The sequence below is a fragment of the Fukomys damarensis genome, unplaced genomic scaffold (assembly GCF_012274545.1).
Source record: "Fukomys damarensis isolate Sample0158 unplaced genomic scaffold, DMR_v1.0_HiC HiC_scaffold_3, whole genome shotgun sequence".
In the NCBI taxonomy this organism is placed as follows: domain Eukaryota; kingdom Metazoa; phylum Chordata; class Mammalia; order Rodentia; family Bathyergidae; genus Fukomys; species Fukomys damarensis.
Window position 1 is genome coordinate 994720 of NW_022900915.1, and position 21811 is coordinate 1016530.

Sequence of the window (21811 nt, forward strand, 5' to 3'; positions counted from 1 at the left end):
CCGCTCTGCCTGAACTGCTCGCGTGGAGAGGAAAAGCCAAGTTTCTGGCTCGCAGCCTCTTCCTTCGGCAGACTTTAACGGGGGTCATGCGCGAATCTGGGAGTGGTTCCGTGATCTGTTTTCGGGCACCACGAAGCCACTACAGGCCCGGAACCGCGGCCAAACAGAACTCCTTCCTGTTTGGACAAACCAAGCTGTCAGACAGTTTGAAGTATGCAGGTTGAAGATGAGATATTTTTATTAGCCGAAGAATAATGTTTTAGGAAGATTCTACGAGAACTTGGAGAAGTCCCCATTATGATTTTAACTAGAAAATTCTGGTTGTAAAGCCATGGAGGAAGTCTGATCTCAGCTGTGGATAGAACTGCTTAATAAGGACTCCAAAAAATGGAAGGAGACCCAAGAAAGTATTTACAGTAGCTATGGCGATAGAATTACGGATTTTCGTCTCCTTTGTAATTTTCGGATTTCTCACATACCCCACAATGAGCATGTAAGTACTTTATAACCTAGGGAAAAGCCATTTTAAAACTCGTTGCTTTTTAAATTAGGACTCAAAAGAACTTTTATATTTTACAGTTAAGTCTGTAAGATTAAGGTTAAAACTAATAGTAAGCAATGAATTCCTATCTAAAATAGCGTCGGAACCATTTATGATAAAAGGAGGAGCCGCCGCTTCTCAGGGATGGAGCGAGTAACTATTTTCATGATCCAGTCCAGCGAGGCCTTAATGGCTTTCTCCCCGCCCACAGCAGTAAGGAGAGGCCCTGTGTGGCCAGCTAAGGGTATCAGAGCCAGTCCACTGAGCAGCTGTATAAATGTGTCTCTACTCATCACTCTGATTGCCTTTTTGTCTCTCTCTGCTTCAGAGGTCAGCACCACCAGAGCACGACTCATGCTGTTTCTACTTTTTTTTCACCACCCAGACCTAGTACAGTGCCTTGGATATAGTCATAACTATTCCTAAGTATTTGTTGAATGACTTAATGTGTGTAACCACTATTTACACCACCCCCCAAGCCAAAGAAATGAGTGTTTAGTGTCACTCTATAAATTCCTCCTTTATGCCTTCCAGTTGCTCACTTTTTTCTCCCCAACTTACCTGCGATCCTTTTTACCCTAATGGTCTGATTTTGTCTCAACTTTGCATGAATATAATCTTGCTGTATTTTTTGTTCAAATTTGTATTTGTAAAATTACATCTGTGTTTTGCATGCATTATTTTGGTGCATAGCACAAGATGGGGCAAATTCATTTTTCCCCATAAGGATATCCACTTGTCACAGCACAATTTATTAAAGAGCCTTTCCTTTATTCGCTGCTCTGAAGTGCTAATCCCGCCACAGAGCAGTGGTGCATGCAAGCATAGCATGGGTCTGTTGTGGGCACCTTTTTCTGCCTCACTGGCTTGTCTGTTGTTGTGCTAATACCACAGGCTCAATTAGCCTGGCTTTATAGTAAGTCTCCGTGCTCACTAGTACATGTTCGCCGATTTCTTGGCTGTCCTTGACCTTGTTCCTGTCTGTATGAACTTGGGAATCAGCTTGTCAGTGTCTGCATAACTACAACTTTTATTGGGATCGCAGTGCTTCTATGGATCATTTTGGAAGGAGTTGGCAGATCTACAATATTGAATCTTCCAGTCCCTGGACATAACATATTTAGATTTTCTTTAATTTCTGTCAATAAGATCTTATAACCCAGAGGTATTATGCACATTTTATTAGACTGATTTCCAAATGTTTGTTTTTGTATGCTATTGTCAATTATACTTTTTAAAACATTTATTTTCCTATTTATTATATTGAAGTAAAATAAATTTTATGTATTAACTTATGTACCAGACATATTAAACTTACTCATTCTAATAATTTATCTATGAATTATGTATAATTTTCTCTATAGACGATTATACCATCCATGAACAATGACAACTTTGTTTCTTCTAATCTTTACACCTTTTATTTCTTTTTCTTAACTTACTGCATTGGCTAGGACTTAAAATACAAAAGGAAGTGGCAACAGTGGGAGTCCTTGTGTTGGGGGTTGACTTGCCCCCCCAAGAAGTAAGTGTTACAAACCCCAATATTTGTGGGTGTGACCTAATTTAGAAATAATCTTTGTAAATAAATGGAAACAAAGCTTTTGCAAACAGAGAAGGGTGGAGGGGTTGAAGGCAGGGTAGGGAAATGGGGAAAAGGTAAGAACCAAGTTACATCGTGTAAAGGTACAAGTTCCCAAATGAATGAAAATGTACTGTATACCTGAAATGTAAAAATAAAAGAATTTAAGAGGAAAAAAAGAAATAATCTTTGTAGATGTAAACAAGTTAAGGTGAAGCCATTCTGGAGTAGGGTGAACCTCCCTACAGACTGGTGTCCTCTTACAGAGATCAGACGGCGGGAAAGAGGGGCGGGACGCACCGTATACAGGTGCCAGTGCCCTGTAGTGAGTGTTACCATTGCGTATGCCTGAAATCTGACGGTAGATGTGTGTAATGAAAAAAGAGATGAGGGCTGGGGATTTAGCTCGGGGTGCTGGTGCCGCCACCTGCCTCGCAAGCGCAAGGACCCGAGTTTGATCCCCGGTACCAAAAAAAAAAAAAAAGAGAGAGAGATAGACGCAGAAAGAGCACCACATGGAAAGGAAGTGTAGACTGGACACTGCAGTGATGCGGACAGGCCAAGGGATGCCAAAGATTGCCGGGAGCCACTAGGAGAGCGGAGAAGGCAGGGAGGGCCCATCCTAGGACCCTCAGGGCAACCCGAGAGTGGCTCCGCTGCCCTCTGGGACTGTGGCCATCGCTGTTGCCTTAAGCGACCCCATTTGGAGTACTTTATCACAGCAGCCCTAGCGGACTCACGGGCCTTGACTTTGTCCCAAATTTTGACACAACCATATGACTTCTCTTTATTCTGTGTGTGATAAATTGTCTTAAATAAAATTATTTTCATTGTTACAGTTAAAAATATTTTCCAATTTACATCTTTGACCCACGTGTTACATAGTTATACAGTGCCTTACTTCTAACACGTGACTTTTAAATAATCATTTTGTTAATGATTTCTAGTTTATTCATTTTGGGGTCAGAGAACATACTCTAATTTTCCGTTCTCTTATGCTTGGTTTGTCACACCGGATCTGAATGATTCTGCTTGATTGTGCCCTTGCTGGGTTCCTCATTCTGTGTCCGTACTCAGCAGATCAGGCTGTCAGCTCTGCATTGTGTCTCTACCCTACGGAACCCAGAAACTTGCAAACACTAGGAAGCACTTGCCAGGCAAGTGCTCTACCGGGAGGGCACCCCCCAGCCTAGTCCGTCTTTTTGATCTGGATGATTTTTAATATTTTTGCCACTGTATTCTTTAAGGCAGTTGAATTAGAATTTGCTTAACTATAGATTTCTTTTATTTATTCTGTTTGAGATCTGTAGGCTTCTTTACGTTGTGACAATGTATTTTGTTAATTTTGGAAAATTCTGTCATTAACTCTTCCTGAGTCAGTCATAACAATTCTCACTACCCTAATAAAATTTCTTTCGTTCTTGTGCATTCCTGGATTATCTCTTTTATATACAAGCATTTAAAATGATATAGTATAGAATTATTTAATTAAAATGATAGATAATATGTAAAACTAAATATGAAACAAGACCCACATGAGTATATTTATGAATTATAAAAAGATTAGCTAATCTGTTGCCAGTTATCTTTTGTGATATCAAACAGTGACAGTATATGTTTCGTATCTCATTTCTTGTTACAGTTTTGATTTATCACAAAAAAGACTGCTGGTATTTATTGATCATTTTTGAGTACCAAAAAATACAGTTTCATTAAAGTTAGTGTTTTTTCTCCCCCTAGCAATCAGGAACAGGTTTTAGATTTCTGCTACTTATAAAATATTTCAGTGTCTTCTAAAATCATTTTTTTGTCCATTGCATTAACTTTTTCTCATTTATGTAAAAAACATCTTAGTTAACTCAACTATTACCTTATTTCAAATATTAAACAGGCACAAATATATTTGTTCATTTAAATTTACTGATAGCATATAAATGCCTAAGGAAGGCCTTTTAAAAGTAAGCTATATGATGAATTTTTGCCTGGGAAATTTCAGGTTTTAAGAATCATTTGAGGTCATCAGGAGGCAATAGGCTGTACTGGCTAGGACCTGTGTGATATTTCAGGGGTTCCCATACTGCCCTTGTCTTTACGTTGTCCTTCATCCTAGCACATTTTTTCTAGAGTTTTTTTATTTACCCCAATTTTTTTTTTTCCCCTTCGTGAGCAGCCCAGTCAATCTTTTAGCAACAAGATCTTCAGGAGATTAAAAACTAATCTCATTTTTATTTGCCAGCCTGGACAAAACTGACCAACACTCCATGACCGCGACCACCAGGATGATCTGCTCCTGAGCCCTGCAGCACCCAGCGTGGAAGGAAACAGCACCCTTGACCCTGAGAACAAAGATGCCGGTGGGCAGTGCCCAAGGCATGCTGTGTGTGCCTGAAAGGGGTTCAAAACCAGGTGAAGGAACACTGTGACGCGCCGATTAGCATAAAAGGGGAGACTTGACCTGCAGAAAAAGACTGCAGAAGAGAAACCTAACCTTGGAGAGCAGCTCCTGCATGCCTGGAAAACACCTGGAACACAGTAAGCCCTGCAACTGCACGTGGAAATGGGGAATTGAAGCTGCTCAGAAACTTTCCTGTTGGCTTCTCTGAAGTTCATTTGTGATGGAGATGTCACAAATACCTAGCTTTAAAGGAGGTGGTCGATGGGGTTCATTCAGGGAGCACAGTCAGACTCAAAGGTGACAGCTGGGAAGCGACGAGAAGTGGAGAGCAGGAACATATGGCTCTTGCAACCTAAAATGAAGTAGGAAGTTGATTAAACATTGACTTTATTCCAAAAACTAAGGGAAATTTATTCATGCAAGGGAACTGAAATCCAGTACTCTGAAACCGCTGGTTCCTACTTCGTGCTGCGTGGATCGGAATGCTGGATGTGTCTTCCTGGACAGTTCAAGCAACCCTGTTTTTAATTCTTTAGGAGACAATCTGTTATTAAACTGATCTGTGTATTTATGTTCTGTCCTATTCAGTGTTATTTACTATTCACCGGGGCTGCCAACTTTTAAACAGTCTTGGTATAAATGTTTGTTCCTAAACCTCTGCTGATAGAGACGTGTTGTATGTAACAGTTACGGAGTCCATTAACACGATGCACTGAAGCACAAAGAGACACTCACGAGATTTATAAGCATATGAAACGCCCTCACCAGAGACGGCTGAAATAATAAATCCACAGTCAACGGAACATTTGCAGAGTTACTGTGAGCAGATTTATCTACCTCACAACCTGTTTTGTGGGACTGAATTATACTATATATTACCTTTAAAAGGTAAAATACAAATTGACTCTTATTGATAATGTCTTCTCATTGTGTTACGGAGAATCCTAATATTGAAGAAGACAGAAATTCTACCTTAAACATTCCCATGCCATTCTCATTCTTGTGAAGAGAAATTGCCAGAATGACATCTAGAAAAAAAATTGGAAACTTAGGAAAGCTCAAATTACCAGTATTTTTATGCGACATGAAAATACTCTTAGCACTTTTATTTTGCAAAAATAGCCAATTCTGAGCCCAGTGACTAGTAACAACGGTAGTCTAGAGGGCAATTTTTTTCTGGACTGCAACTTCAGATATAATTAGTACTCTCAGGAAAAACACCCTACTCTCTCCAAGGAAAAAAGTTGGCAAAGCAAAATGGTGGCATCTATCTCCTCGTTAAAACATCAGGTTGACAAAGTCCATGTGCTCCTCTGTTTCAAAAAGTTCCATTTCGGGCCGGGGATTTAGCTCTGTGGTTCCACCGTCTGCCTCTGCAAGTGCAAAGACCAGAGTTCGATCCCTGGTACCAAAAAAAAAAAAAAAAAAAAAAAAAAGTTGCAGCTCTTTTAAACATTGACATTCTTATCATTTTGTGTGCTTGGTGCCAGCCACAGGCTAACGGTGTCTAAGTGGATTTCTCTTTGAGCATCTTTCCCCACCAACTGAGAAGCAAGCTCCTCCTTGAGTTTCTGGAGGAAGGCACTGCTTCAGAGAGAAAGCTGAGAGTATGTATTTGAAATCATTACAGATGCTCCTTCTCTTGATTTTTCTGTTTGGGTTTGTTGTTGTTTGCTTGTTCTGTTTTGCCTTTCTGTTTCAAAGTAAGTCTAAAGGCTAGGGGCTCCACACTGAGGTGGCCGCGGCCTTAGGAGGATAGCTTAATTTGCTTTCCTGGGAGAGAAAAGACACTGGTATTATAAATGTGTTCACTATTATAACTGTATGACTAGAATCAAGGATAAAGTAAACTGCAAGCCACTATGTTCACACCTGTTTTTATAAACTAGCTAATAATATTTTATGGGTGGAAAATAAAAATCTTAATTGTTTCAAAAGCATGTCATTATAGGTATGGAACTATTATAGTAAATATTTTTGAGTGAATTTATTTTTTCCTGTATTTTTTTAAAAATTAAAAATTACAATACAGGAAAACAAAAGAAAAAATAGTCTATGTCTTGATATCTCGAAGTAAATACTGTTAGTGTTTTGAATTTTTCCTTCCAGTTTTTTATTTATACTGCTCATGCAACTTTGTATTTTATTATTCCACTGAATTCAGTTAAGATAATGTTTTGGGATCCCTTTGGTGAAGTATAAATTAAGAGTTTATTATATATATTTTTTTATTGTTTTTTGTTTGTTTGTTTGTTTTTTAAGACAGGGTCTCACTACATAGTTGAGACTGATCTGGAACTCACTAAGCAGCACAGGCTGGTCTCAAACTCACAGCGATCCTCCTGCCTCAGCCTCCCCAGTGCTGGGATTACAGGCATGCGCCACCACACCCGGCTTAAGCGTTTATAATATATTTTTGAAAAATATAGAATGATCTATAGATGAAAACTTTTAAAGTATCATTGCTCCCACTTCAAGAATAAAATTGCTCAAAAGATTTTCAAATCTCCTAAACACAAGTGTTTTTCAACTATGGTAAATAAAAATTGAAAAGGTGGCAAGCAGGGAGAGATAAAGGACTCTCACCCTGTGGGGACTCACTCCTCAGGAGGGCACCGCTGTCCTCCACCTGCAGGGCCACAGGCTGCGTGTGAGCTCGGCACATCTGTGGGTGCCCAGGAATGCACTGCCCATTGCCCGAACAGGAAGGGCTCAGTCCAGAGCCTCCCGCCTCACAGATAAGAGCACTGTGGCCCAGAGGAGCGAAGCAACTCCATACAGGGCTGGCTGTCACAGGCAGGGCCGCTTCACCTCCCTCACAGGTGGCTGTGTGGCTTCCACACACCGGCCTAGACCTGATTTTAAATTGATACTTTTGGCAGGTACTGGAGATTGAACTCAGGTGTAGTGGGGCAGGTGGTGGAACCACTAAGCTAAATCCCCGGCCCCTGATTTTAAATTGAGAAGGAGAATTCTCACCTCCCTTTCCCCAACAGGCACATCCTAAGCTAACTGGAATGATTCTGAAAGCCACTAAATTTTCCATGAAATGACAAAAGAGAAAACTTGAAAACTCAAGGGTTCCAGTAAACCTTGGAATCCTAGACTCTTAGGTTTGGGAAGAGCTTTCTAAAGGCAACACTTTTTTATGACTTTTTTTTTTTTTTTGTACTGGGAATTGAACTCAGGATCTTGTACTTGCAAGGCAGGCACAGAGCCATGGAGCTAACTCCCTGGCCCACTTTCTTATGACTTTTAAGTTATAAAGTTATTAATTCCCTGACTAAGAAGTTACTAAAAATGCCTGTCTTCCCTACACTTATTACAGAAGTAGTTTTTCAGTTTTTTCTTAACTGAATTCCAAAATAACAGCGAGGAATTATTAATCATGATGGGTGATAATTGTGTTGGTCTTGTCAAGAAGATGGGCACTGAGCATTAAATTTCTGTGTCATCACTATCTTAGTCCATTCCTGGTACTGTAACAAGATACCCGAGCGTGGATAATGCATAAATAATAGAAATTATCTGTTTTAGATCTGGAGATGTAAAATTCAAGATCAAGGCACCAGCAGCTTTGGTGGCTGGATATGTACATATATTTCTGGGGATTGAACCCAGGGACCTCTCACCGAGCTCCACCCTCAGTCCTTTTTTAAAATTTTTATTTTTAGTGTGACCTGTACTTCTCATCTCTAGGAGTGGTGTCCATTTCTCCACCCTTTGCACTGTGGCTGGCTTTGCTAGCTTTGATAAAAAGAACGTGGTAGAAATGAAATTGTTCCTAAATTTTAAAAAAATTTTTTCTTAAGGTTAGGGAAAAAAGCATTTATACACTTACCAAAAAAATTAAGCACTCTAATCCTGATAGGATCGACAATTGACAATTTGATAGATTGGTAATCTGAAGTTTAAAAAGGTATATGTTTTTGTTTGTATGTGATATATGGAAGATATAAAGCAATTTTAAGATTTGAAGTTATATAATCTCAAGTGAGAATGTCACACTATTTGGGCGTGATAAGAATTTTATATATTTATTTTATACTGCATATTTTCCTTTTCCCTCACACTTCATGACTAATGGATAGGCCTCCAGTGGCCTTAGGTATTTCAGAGTCCAAGACTGCTGAGTAGGGAAGCTGGCCCGGTCCTGCAGGGAGAACAAAGAACTCCATCCTGGGTGCTTAAGTGAGGACACTTAGATTTCCAGGCCAGCTGCCTGGAAATAAGCACACACAAAGCCAGCAAAGAAAGTGCCCAGGCCCCTGGTGAAGTGTGAGCAATAACAAACAGTAGCTTTAACACACTAAGTCCTGAAGTGAGTTGTTAGAAAATGATAGATAACTGAGGAGCTTGCCATAATTTTTCAATCTGTAATTGTGTTGCGGGGCCTCATTCGCTCTCTGCTCTGCTCCTCCTGTGGAAAAACCCTGTAAGGGAAGCTGCTCGCTTTCTTAAGGCCATCCTGACATTCCGAGGTAGGAGTGGAGGGAGGGTTTCAGATGGGAAGGGCTGCACCTCCTTTGTTCTAGTCATCAGTACCACCTCTGCTGGAGACAGCGCCACCCCACTGTGGGAGACCTGCAGGGGGCGGGGTGGGGGGGAGTCTGCTCCTGGGATTGTGGAGGCTGAGATCTCTGTGATGTGATCTACTGTCTGCCCGCTAGAGACCCAGGGAAGCCGATGGTGTAACTCAGTCTGAGTTCAAAGAGTTCCAAGGCTGTAAGACAGGCAAGACGATGATATAAATCTCAGTAAACCCCAGCCCAAGGGCAGGAGAAAATGAGATAAGATGCTCAGTTGCAGCAGTGAGGCAGCAAATAGGGGCAGATTCCTCCCCCATTTTCTGTTCTGTTTAGGCCTTCAGCAAGTTGGGTAATGCCAAGCACTGTCCCATCTGGGCACAGCCTCTGTTCTAGAACTTGGTGTCTGGTCCCAGAGATGGGAGCGTCCATTCCAGACAGGGCTGTGAGGAGATTCCTCTCCCTTTAGGTCGTGGCAAATATTTTAAGTGGCCTCACCCAACACCCATTGCCTTCCTGTACGGTGGAGGCTGGAATGTTACAACTGCCCTCATCTGTCAGCTGTCCGTATGACAAGACCTACATGCTAACGACACGGCTGAAGATGGCTCTAGCTTTCATTTCCGTTTGAACTCTGCACATTAATGGACATATAAAGTATTATAATATGGCTCTAAGAAAGTTTTACATAAAGTATGTAAGAGGACTAAACAACATTTGTTTATGTTCAATACTGAATACAGTACAATTGATTATTTTTAATTCTTATTTCTACACATGCTAATCTGAAATTTTTTTCTGGACCTTTCTTTCCCCTTAACTGTTTCACTTCCATTTAAGGAAAATTTAATTTACCTTTGTCACTTTTTAAAACTTTTCCTGGTCATTTATAGTTTCTTTGAGAACTGCTTCCATTTTTTTCCCTGTGAAATCCCTCCTGTGGTGAAATGTTCTCAGTCACTGAGCATCCTACATTTTTCTAAATGATTCTTTGACTATTAAAAGTGTACCTCACATTTTGTGGCCCTCAACAAAACAAAATAAAACCCTAACCCCATGTAAAATATTCCCGAGCCTTCAGTAGATAAGTCTCCTGTGCCCTCCACAACTTCCTGCCATCTTTGTCCAAAAGCAGTGCCTTCCTGAGTGGTATCAAGGTCTTCACGAGACAGAGGTCATCGCAGGAGCCCTCTTGTCCTTTCTCCGGTCTTTTCTGCTGGTTTCTGCAGCTGCTCGCACAGTCGGGTCTTCACCCTGGGGGCGTTGCTTAGCCACTGGTTCTGCGGTCAACCAGTAGTCCCGTAAGGCATCTCTTGAGAAATGGGCCTGGGTGTAAGCTCTGACCGCCTGGCCTTTGCAGCTCCGTCGCACCCTGTCCGGATGGCCCCGCGGGACCTCAGGTTGGGATGGCTTTGCACTGCAGTCCGGCTTGATTTCTGCTTTGTCAGGGTGGAGTCCTTTCAGCGAGGGCTGCCACTGTGGCAGGCAGCTACCGAGAGATGGAAAACTGCAAGCGTGCGCAGGTCCGGACGCTCTGGGCTCGGCCCTCGCCCTGGACGCCGCGCGTGATGGTCGGCCTGCTTGTCCACTCGATGGGCCCGCACGGCCTCGAACGCACACTGGTGGGTGTCCAGGTCGGCCACGGCCGTGACTGCGGCCCTGCGCCCCACCTCGGCCCTTCCTCGCTGCGCTGCTCCCTGCTCTGCTCCCCGGCTGGCGCGGACCCGCGGCCCTGCCTGACCGGTCGCTGTTGCCAGGACTTTAGCCTGCGACGGACTGAACCGCCCGCGAATGTGCGGCAGGTGAACCCGGGAAGCTGCAGGCGTGCGCAGTTGGTCCCGCCCGCGGGAACCTGACTACCCCGCGGTGGCGGTCACGCGTGGGCCGTGACCAGCCCTGGCTTCTCCAGCTCTGTAAGGGTGGGCTCAGAAAAGCTTGCATTGTTTCATTTAAAACTCTTTTTCTTCGTAGTTTGCGGTACATAATTGCATTCGCTGTGGGGAGTCGGTACACACTCGGGACTCATCGTAACCCGTTTACTTCCCCTTCCTCTCCCCTCTTCTTCCTTTCTCTCCTTCCCCCTTTCTCCATCTTGAGCCCCTTTCCATTGGAAAAATATCTATCTCTCTCTCTGTTTTATTATCATCCTTCATTTTTGCTCTATATTATACTTTGAGTTTCTCATACAAGAACAACCTTAGGATAGTTATCTGATTTATTTTACTTAAAATTATTGTCTCTAGGGGCTGGGGATTTAGCTCAGTGGTTCCACTGCCTGCCTTGCAAGCGCAAAGACCCGAGTTTGATGCCCAGTACCAAAAAAAAAAAAATCTCGAAGTGCATCTATTTTCCTATAAATTACTCAAATTAATCCTTTTTTGTAGCAGAGTAGTACTCCGTTGTGTGTAAACACCACATTTTGTTTAGCCATTCGTCTGTTAACAGACATCTGGGCCAACTCCAAGATTTAGCTGCTACGAGTTGTCACTCATAAACATGGGAATTCACGTATCACTGTGATATGATGTCTTTAACTCTTTCGAGAAGATACTTAAAAGGAAAGAGTTGGGCAGAAACTGATAAAATCTCACATGTAGCCCTCCTGTTTTAGAAAAGAGAAAAGAGTAAGATGGAGAAATCTTTGTTTTGCCACTGAATATGTTAACATTGGATCAAATGTGCGTTAAATGCACATGTGTGTGAATGTGGTGATGTAACGTGCCCCGTGCCTCTACATCTAGCAAGGAAGTAAAATGAGGGCAGGGTGGAGATTTCAGTTAGCAGGGATCAATATGTGCCTTGTTCAGAGAACGGCCAGAGAGGCTCCTGGTTGTCAAAATCATTTCCCAGTTCCTCAGGGCCATCAAAATGTGTCCCCCTCGGTCCCTTCGGTGTCAGCATCCACGCCAGACTCATCTTTGTACCATCAGGGCCGAGTTTACAGGTCCACAGAGTAGGAGGACTATAAATGTTTGTACAGTGGGCAAATGAAGTGACATTCTCGGGAGAGGTTGTAGCAGTTGGACACCCAAAGTCCCTTTAACTGCAAGGGCTGGACAACATGCACCCTGCCAGATGGGACAGATCAGGGCCATGCAAGCAGAGGACCTCGTAATTTGCCCGTAGGTGCAGGAATTTCTTCTGCAAAACCTACCACCAAAGACTATGTCTCTTAACCTTGGATTCCAACCTGCTCTAAAACACAGCTTTCCATGCTTGAGTAAAATCCAAAGCTATTGTAAGAGAATAAAAGCATACCCCAGGAAGGTAAGTTATGGGCACATAAAGTACTGTCTTTATTATATCCAGCTTTAAGTGAACTACCACTTGAAACTACATATATGTTTACAAAAATCTATTTTACTTCCCCACTCATTCTGTTAATCATTTTCCTAGTTGAAGCTGAAATGAATTCCCGTGAGTTTTTTTCTACTTATCTCACTTCTCATTTCTTTTCCACCCTATTTTGAGCATTGGACCTTCTGAGAGCCCTGTGGTTCTGTGAGCACTGGAGATCCTGTAGCCTTTCCGCTCAAAGGAGGCCCTGAGTCGATTTCCCTTCCCTCCGCTCCCCTCTCCTCCTCTCTCTGTTGGGCCTCAGGTTCTCAGCTGTTCCTTCATTCCAGGTCTCAGCCTTGGTCAAAGCGTTTCAGCTTGGGCTCCTAAGTCCCCTATTAGCTTCTCTGTTATCTTAGACTACTTGCTTGCATGGATAGTTACTTTTGACTTTTTAAACTACATGCATCCCTCATTTAGATTAAGAACAAATTGTCACCTAAAAATTTAAAGAGAAAGGGGGAAAAAAAGATTCACGTTTAAGCTGCGCAACCCTTGTGAGTCCTTAACCACCGAAGACAGCAGTTTCTAGGTTACTGTGTTAAGAAGGTTTCACTTGACACTGCGTCGAGTCAAAGTTATTAATTTGCTTATTCCATTTTTTTTTTTTTTTTTTGGTACCAGGGATCGAACTCGGGACCTTGCACTTAAGAAGTAGGTGATCGAACCACTGAGCTAAATCCCCGGCCCTTAAATTTGCTTATTATAAACAGACTTATTTATTTAAGCTTTGTCTTTCTTCATTATTTAAAATTTTGTCTGACTAAAAATTCAAAGCTGTGCCTTGATTATCAAATTGCACTGACTAGAAACGTACGTTCCTGTGAGGGTGACTTCAGTGGTTCTTCCTCTAGTGCTAAGATTTCTCCTCAGTTAACAAGAAAGCATGGTCTTCTAGGATTCTAATTGAACATGGAAAAAATATGGAGCATGTGGAAAAAAATAGCTTAAATGTAGAATCGCTTGGGGAATAATTTGGACTTACACAGTTAAACAAGAAAAATCTCCCGTCATATTCGCCAGAATTACATCCAAGAACAACGTTTTATTTAGCAACTGACTGAGATGAATAGCAGCTTCAGTAGCGCTAAGTAAAGGCTCTGTTCATCACATTTAAGGACACAGGCAAAGGAAATGGATTCATTTCGGGACCTGATTGAGTTTCCACCGTTAGGTGCGTAGGAAGGAGACACAACCTGAATGCTCCAATTCTGTGGTGGTCGCCTGCACGTAATCTGGTCTGCAGCACCCACCCTCAGGTTCTCAAGTGCAGCCAGCTCCACACAGGGGGACTCTTATCTCCACGCCACTTTTAGGACAGTCAATGAGATCTTTAAATACCTGATTTTTCCTAAGAAATGCATGTTTCTCTTAGGAGATACTGTGTGTGTGAAATAAGAAATGAGGAGTGGAACGCCTGAACAGAGGAGGCCAAGGAAGGTGTCTGTACTTAGTTGACGTCTTGTCAATGCTGCTGAATCAAGCAATCAAAGGCCTTTGTTTGCCCTGTTACGTTCACCTTCCTCCCCATCAGCTGGAGAGTCTGCTGGGAGCAGAAGCCGCTCTCCTGTGGTATGTTTTCATTGGTACTTCTGTAATCCCTAGTCCGCGTCTTAAACAGCTCCTAGAGGGCCAGCTGCGTGAGGACAGAGCTGAGGGGGTCTCATCCGTACCACAGACGCAGGGCACTCACAGGTGCGGGCAGATTACTCATCAGCCCTGACATTCAGGTTTCCTTCCGGTTTTCTAGTCCAGCATCTAGGAGGCTGGTTTGACACTGGTATGCTCTGCGGCTGTGGACTCATGAATTGGGATTTCTGAGCTTTTGGAGTTATGAGCCCCCATTTGGCCTATTAGCCGTGGAACTGCAGTTTGCTCCAGCTCTGAGACTCAATGTCTTCATCTCTAAAAGTGAGGTGATGACATCTGCGCAAGATTATAAAGAAAACGAGCACACACGTACCAAGATCAATATATAGAGACACATTATGTATATATATGTAGTGTCTATAATAGAATCTAGCACATCTCAAATACTTAGTTTTGTAGGATCTCTTCTGCTTACAGTTCCAGTTAGTGATACACAGAATTTCTTGGACATAGTAGTAAGGGCCAGTCAGCTATTTTAGTAGTTCAAAAAGACTGAGGATTATTATATTATTTAAAATGATATTAGCTAAAATATTAAGTTCCCCTTGGAAATGCGTCAACTTATACTCATCAATGATCTTTCTTGATACATACGGATCTTAATTGAAAATGGGAAGGTGAACTACACACTCACACACACACACACACATGCACGCAAAACTTGGTACCTAAAAACTCAGAGCATGGAGTTTATTCAGTGTTCTTGGTTACTTGGAATCCCAAGAGGTCCTTGGTCATCCCAGACTCTGGCTGGCGCCTGGCTCCTGACCTCAGAATCATGATGGGCCAGCCAACAGCATTCGGGGCATGGATACTTTTCTTACTTGGTGCTTATGGTGTGTTTAATAGTAAAACTGAACCAGTACACAACAATAACATACTCTAGCTTGGCTGAGCTATAGTAATTTTGACTGAAATTCATAGCAACCGCAGATTTCTAGTTTGTGCCAAAGGATTTTATTTTATTTTATTGCTAATTGCTAAATAGTATAAAAGAAGTGATTTTACCACAGGCTTTTATTATTAGATGGCCAGAATCTCAGGGACATGAAATGACTATAGGCGTCTAAAGAAAAATAATTATATTTTAATAATTTGTATTTATAAGTTATGAAAACTTAGCAAGATCTACAACATTCTTCTATTTTACTCTTAAAATGTTTCAAGAAATTATCAGCTAGCATACTTTGGGGATATAGTTTAGAGATCTTCAAGGTAACTACTTAAACTTTACTACTTAGAGGATAACTACTTACCAGCCTCATAAATATGCTATCAAACCCTAATTGTTTCATCAGACATCAGATATTAATTACTCAATTCCTTTGAGACTACTTATGGGGTGCAGGGAGACAGAGAGAGACAGAGACAGAGAGAGAAAGACAGACATAGCGACAAAAGAGACCATCTTCTGGTAATATTTCCAAAGTCCTTTAATACTTGGATAATTTTTCTGTTGTATTTTAAGTAAATTTCTCATTCTCCTGATTTAGCGGGAGGACATTATTTGTTAACAGGGTAATTAAAAATTAAGCCATTTCAACCACAAATTCCATTATATGTTTTCTTAAACTAAAGATGCCTTTAGATCACCTCCCCCATATTTTTATCTTACTCTGTTGAAAACCTTGTAAAAATCTGCTTAGAAAAAGACTTCTGTACCACAAACATTGCTGTGTCACTTGTGCCTGTTGGGCATACGAAGTGACTTACTCGTCCGTCACCTGTCTATAATGGTGTGAGGTAGGCTTTATCTTCCCTCAGGCCACTTTTCTAATGAGATTTCATATCCTAAAGTGAATTTTTAATAATGTTGCCTACTTATTTTAACCAAAAGTGTCTATTCTATTTGCTTGCTTACCACATGCAAACTAAAAATGAAAAGTTGTGAGTACATTTATCACTACTTGGACTTTGAGAAATAAGGAAGCTATCAGTTTTCTTACTAAGTGTGCATTTGAGTGAATATTACCTGGATAACAATGTCTAGTATTTTATAACACTGTTACATGATAGAGTTTCATTTTGTTCCTATAGTAATGCTGTAAAGTGGGTAGTACAAGCCCTGTTTTGCTTTATGGTTGAGGAAACTGAGGCTCAGAGGGGGTTAACTTGCTGGAATGAGAGGCCTTTTGTTCACGTTCTTTCACTTAGTGTAATGTGTTCAAGGTTCCTCTCTGTTATGTAGCATGTATAAGTACGCCAATTTTAAATAAACGATTAAATTCCACTTTACCCATATATCACAATTTATTTATCTGGTGATGGATATTTGTTTTTTGTTGTTTTTTTGTTTGTTTGTTTTTGGTACTGGGGATTGAACTCGGGTCCTTGTGCTTGCAAGGCAGGCCACTGAACTGTTGAGCTAAATCCCTGGCCCTCGGTGATGGATATTTGGCTTGCTTCTATTTTTGGTTACTTTCAACAAAACTTCTAAGGACAGTTATACACATTACAAAAATATACATTTATATTTGTCTGAGCACCTGTGTACCATTGTTTGGAATATAAAGCAAGGAGTGGAGTTGCAATCATAAAGTCCTATATATATATTTTTTCTTTTTGTTAAAATAGGCAGGTGGCATGACAGTGGTCATATGATAATCCTGTTGAACTTTTCGAGAAACTACCAAAATGAATTCCTCAGTAGCAACACCGCTGTACCTCACGAGACGTGCAGGAGGGTTTTCATTTTGCTACGTCCCAGCCCTCACCGCTTCTGTTCCTTTTATGCACCTGTTTAGTTACAGTCACCCTAGTGGGTGTAAAGTTGCATCCTACTGAAGTTACTTGACTTCTCCCAGCAGCTAATGTTGAGCCCTTGCTGGCCTTTCATGTACTTGTTGGCTCTGTGTATATCTTCTTTGGAGAAATGTCTACTGAAATCTTCTGCCCAGCATTGGATTGCTTTGCTTCTGTATTTCTTTTTTCTAAAAAGTAGGTTATATTTTCTTCCTTCAAATTACATCTTTGAAAATTTTACTTTCCTTCTGCCTAACCATGTAACTGTAGGGAAAGTATAGTTGTTACATTCTTGAGGTAATTTTGTGTGTGTGTGTGTGTGTGTGTGTGAGGAGAGAGACTCGGTCTTACCTACGAATAAAAATGTCCCATTTCCCATGGCTGGTGCAGTTCCTCAGGTGGAGCTGATAACCCAACTCTTGAAGGCCAATGCATCCGTTTGTCCTTCACAGTGGTGCTGCTTCAGGATGGACAGCAGATTTCAGAATGTGGGCTTCATTTAATGTAGGCCAGGAAGAAGGAAAGTTACCTGGCTTCCTGCTCCATGACAAAGAATAATGGCACTCCTGCTGTGGGGCACAGATAAGGGAGGTGACAGTGAAGGGAGAAAACCAGGCACACTTCAGGCCTGGCCATCCCAGGCCTCTTGGCTGAGGGAATTATCTTGACTCTGACTGTCGGAGTCTTCAGACTTTTTGTGCTGCGTTACCGTGTCACTGTGCCCATCTCACTTTTTAGAGCTGAATACGGTTTTTGGTGAAAATGCCAACTTGTCTGAGCTGAGCTATGAAGAACGTGGACAAAGATGTTGTGCAGATTTGGGGCAACAGTCTGAAGGGGCACAGTTTGGGGGGCTCCCGGAGATGAGCGAGGCTGTAGCTGCATTAGAAGCAAGGGCAAGCGCATACCAGCAGGGGAGAGGTTAGGAGCCAGACTCCAGGGCCTTTCCTCGGGAGCCTCCCTGACAAGCCTGTGCACTCAGCCCTCAGAAATGTCAGTGCACACGTTACTGGACAATATTTGTGATATTAATTTACAGAATTTTCCCTTCCCGTATCTCTCCCTTTTGCTTCTATCCTTTTAATCAAATTGTTGGCCCTGCTCTGTCATCTCAAGAAAAGAAAGTAGCTGGCCCCAAAGTAGAAACAGACTATATATCATTTATTTTCATGTCCCCAAGGCCTAAATATTTAGGAACACTTAGTAGGTTCTGGGTTGGAACAAAACGTTTAGGAAAAGGAGGAATTGTCTTCTCACTTCCAAACTAAAAACAAGATTCTGCTTGTCTGGGGTGGGGCGCTGAGGAGGGCACAGAAGACTGACAGCAGAGAGGGCTGCAGGTCCTGGGGGTGTGGGGAGAGCAGGGAGATTGCACCTTTTTTCGTCTTTAATCTTTATTAAGTGTATTGGTACATTTTAGGTATACACTGCAGTCACATTCATCACTGGGATCTTGAACCTTTACATGACAGGTGTTGGTTTTTATTTTTCCCCATCCCCAGCCCACCTTTAGCCCCTCCACTCTTTCCTGTTTACAAAGACATTGTTTCCATGTTTTTCCTTTCCACAGTTTCTCTTTTTCCCATTTTACCCTTCCCCTACCCCTCCCACTTCCTCTACTCTTTTAGACCTTTTCTTCCTATTACACAATAGCAAATATACATTTTGATCCTTATTTACACTTTTAGTTTTTCATATCAGAGAAACTATTCGGTATTAATACATGCATGACTTATTAATTTCACTTAAGAGCATGGCCTCGGTGTGTATCCACTTAGCTATAAATGTCTCTAGTTTTTCATTCTTCGCGGCTGAGTAGTACTCCATTTTATATTTTTAAAAACCACTTCATTTTTATTCAATCTCCAGTTGACAGGCAAATTTGCACCCTTATTTGCATTTGTGCCAGAGGCAGTGGGGATGGAATGGCTAGATGGGATGTGCAAGGTGGACTGATGTTCCCCAAAATGTTCATGTCTTAATTCTTGGAAACTGTGAACCTGTTACTTTGTGTAGCAAAAGGTGTGATCAAGTGAATTATCTTGAGATGAGGCGTGTCCTGGAGTCCGCAGTGGCTTCTTTTAAGAAGGAGATGGCAGAGCAGGACGAGATGTGATAAGCTTTGAAGATGGCAGAAAAGGCCATGAATCAAGAAATGCAAGTGGATGTCTAGACAGTGCAAAGGCAAATAAAAGATTCTGCTCGCAAAGGAACGAGCCCTGCTGACACCTTGATTTCACCCCAAAGACTCAGCTAGGACTTTTGATCTCTAGGACTGTAAGACAATATCTTTGGGGCTTTTACGCTGCTGTGTTTGTGGCACCAGGACACTAATGCGGCCACCAGAGGCAGGGAAGACACAGAAGGCTGCACAGTGGTCTCTTCTGATCAAATGGAGTCCAGCAGCACCAGGGGCTGGCGGAGACCTGAGGCCGTGCGCGGGTGCTCTAGTGGCTCACGAGCCCAGTGCCCCATGGGACAGGCACAGCTTGGAATTTACTCAGAGCATGGAAGCCCCTTCCACACTCGGCCCCACCCAAAAGGCCCAGAAGCAATGGCAGCTCCTCCCAAATGAAGACACCGATGTCTTCCGGGCTAAATGGCCACTTGTGATATAAACAAAGAAAGCAAATGATCTTGTAGGTCAAGCCTGGGAGCTGAAATTCCTACTCTACATAAGTATGCTTTCGTTTCAGTCAGAGCAGAGGGCACTGCTGTATGTCATACGCTTTAGGCATGCTTATTGTAGATCATCTACATCAGCCAGGAAAGCAAGTCCTCCTCTTCGTCAATTTAATTTGGGCCCCAAAATGCACCCAGTGGTGGGTTTTTGGAATGAGAACAACTATCTTCCATTATTTTACATATAAACAATTATAATGAATTCCAGGCTCATCCAAAAATTTCAATCAATTTGCTCCAAATACCACCAAACAGTGTAAATCTCTATGTAACAGTACACTGAGGATCTCTGCATCATATAAAGCACTAAGAAGACTAGGCATCTAATTATTAAACACATGACTGGGTTATTTTGTGTTTGAAACACAATACTCTGCAGTGTTACACACCGATTACAGTTTCCTTTCATACTGAAGTGAACCGTAATGAAAATGAGCAACATGTGCACGGGTTACAGATGCACCACACACTCCAAGAACACAGAGTGTGGCCCGGGGGACGGCTGGGACTTTCCCGCTGTGCAGTCTACAGCGTCTAGCCCAGCCTCAGCTGCGCGCTGCCAGCTTTCCTTCTGTTGTAGTTGTGAGAATGCCGCAAAACTCAAGCGGCCCCGCAGCCCCTGGTCAGGCTGGGGCAGCGAGGGGGAAGCTGGTAAGGACCATGTGGAGCACCGTCTGGGGCAAAGGAGGAGACGCAGGGTCACTGTACCTCAGGCAGTTCTGCAATTCGGAAAGTGAATTCTGGATAAAAGTTTTGCAAGTTTTCTGGCAAATGTTTGAGTAGTGGATGTTTAGCATTTTCTTTCTGTTTTCCAGACTCAAGAAGCAGCATCTGACTGAGGTTGCAGGGTGCTTTCTGCAGTGGGAATTCACAGTCAGGTCAGTATGCTGCAGTTTGTGGTTTTGACAGTGATTTCGATGACTTTGGGCTGGGAAGGCTCTTTATGAGCCTCCAGGGAAACTGTTTTAGCCTCACAACCAACAATGGAGAAGCACAGATCACCCCTGTTGGGCCCCGGACTCACTACATTGGTGCTGTTATTCAGGGGCCAACTTGAACAATCTCTCTTCTTGAGTGCCTCAGTCTATAGTTCGGGGGGCAAGGGAGATGAACAACTTCAGGACCTATCTCTGAGGTTGCAAGTGCCAGGCCTCACTCGAACCTTGTAGAACAGACTGTTTGGGACAGCCCATTTCTGCTGCAGAGAATGGCACCTTGGCAGCTAGAACCAGGCCCCAGCAACCAGCCATTCCATGAACGAGAACGTAGGCAGGCGTTCCTTCAGCTGATAGTTATTACTTTTTGTTTGTAACCATGATACTTCATTTTTCATGCCTCTTTACTGGCTTACTAGGGCTGCTGAAAAAAGTATCACCACATAGTTGGCTTTCAAACAATAGAAATTTATCTTCTAATAGGCTAGGGGCCAGCAATCTGAAACTGAAGTGTCAGTAAGGTAAGCAAAGCAGGAGGCATCACAGTCTTCGACTTTCAACTTTTATTGCAAAGCTACAGTGATAACGATAGCGTGGTACTGACTGGCACAAAAACGGACCTGTGGTCAATGAACAAGATCCGAGGATGCAGAAAGACAATTCCAGGCACCTTCTGCTAACTGATCTTTGACAAAGGGGCCACAAATATTTGTTGAGGGAAACATAGCCTCTTTCAAATGGTGCTGGGAGAACTAGCTATCCACAGCAGAAAACCGAATCTAGACCCATATCTCTCACCATGTACTAAACTAAAATAAAGAAAAATCAAAGATCTGAATGTTAAAACATAAACACTTAGGGGCCAGGGATTTAACTCAGTGGTTCTGGTGCCTGCCTCACAAATTCAAATTCAATCCCTGGTACCAAAAAAAGAGAAACAAACTGCTGGAAGATAAAAAAAAAAGGTAAAACTCTTGAAGTTACAGGTGTAGGCAAGGACTTTCTGAACAAAACCCCAGTTGTGCAAGAAATAACATCAAGTTAACAAATGGAATCTTATCAATTTAAAAAGCGTCTAAACAGCAAAAGAAACAACCAACAAAGTGGAGAGACAACCTATAGAATGGAAAAAAAATTTCCCAGCTATTCACCAAAGGACTAATACCTAGAATATATAAAGAACTCAAGAGCTGGGCATGGTGGTGCACGCCTGGAATCCCAGCACTCAGGAGGCTGAGGCAGGAGGATTGCTGTGAGTTCGAGACCAGCCTGGACTACACAGTGAATTCCAGGTCAGTCTCAACTACATAGTCAGACCCTGTATCAAAAAAAAGAAATTAAAAAAAAAAGAACTAAAAAAAAAAAAAATCAGACCCCTCCCCAAGATCCAGTCAAAAAGGGGGCAACTAAAATGAAGAGACA

General features: G+C 42.3%; 1 long non-coding RNA gene across 1 annotated transcript in view; it reads left to right on the forward strand.

Moving 5' to 3' along the window:
• The first annotated feature begins 5937 nt into the window (after positions 1-5937).
• Positions 5938-21811, forward strand: part of LOC104864338 — a 20330-nt gene continuing 4456 nt past the window's right edge. The window contains exons 1-2 of the long non-coding RNA XR_780862.2: positions 5938-6125; positions 20270-20332. This is a non-coding gene — a long non-coding RNA (uncharacterized LOC104864338). The remainder of the gene's footprint in view (positions 6126-20269; positions 20333-21811) is intronic.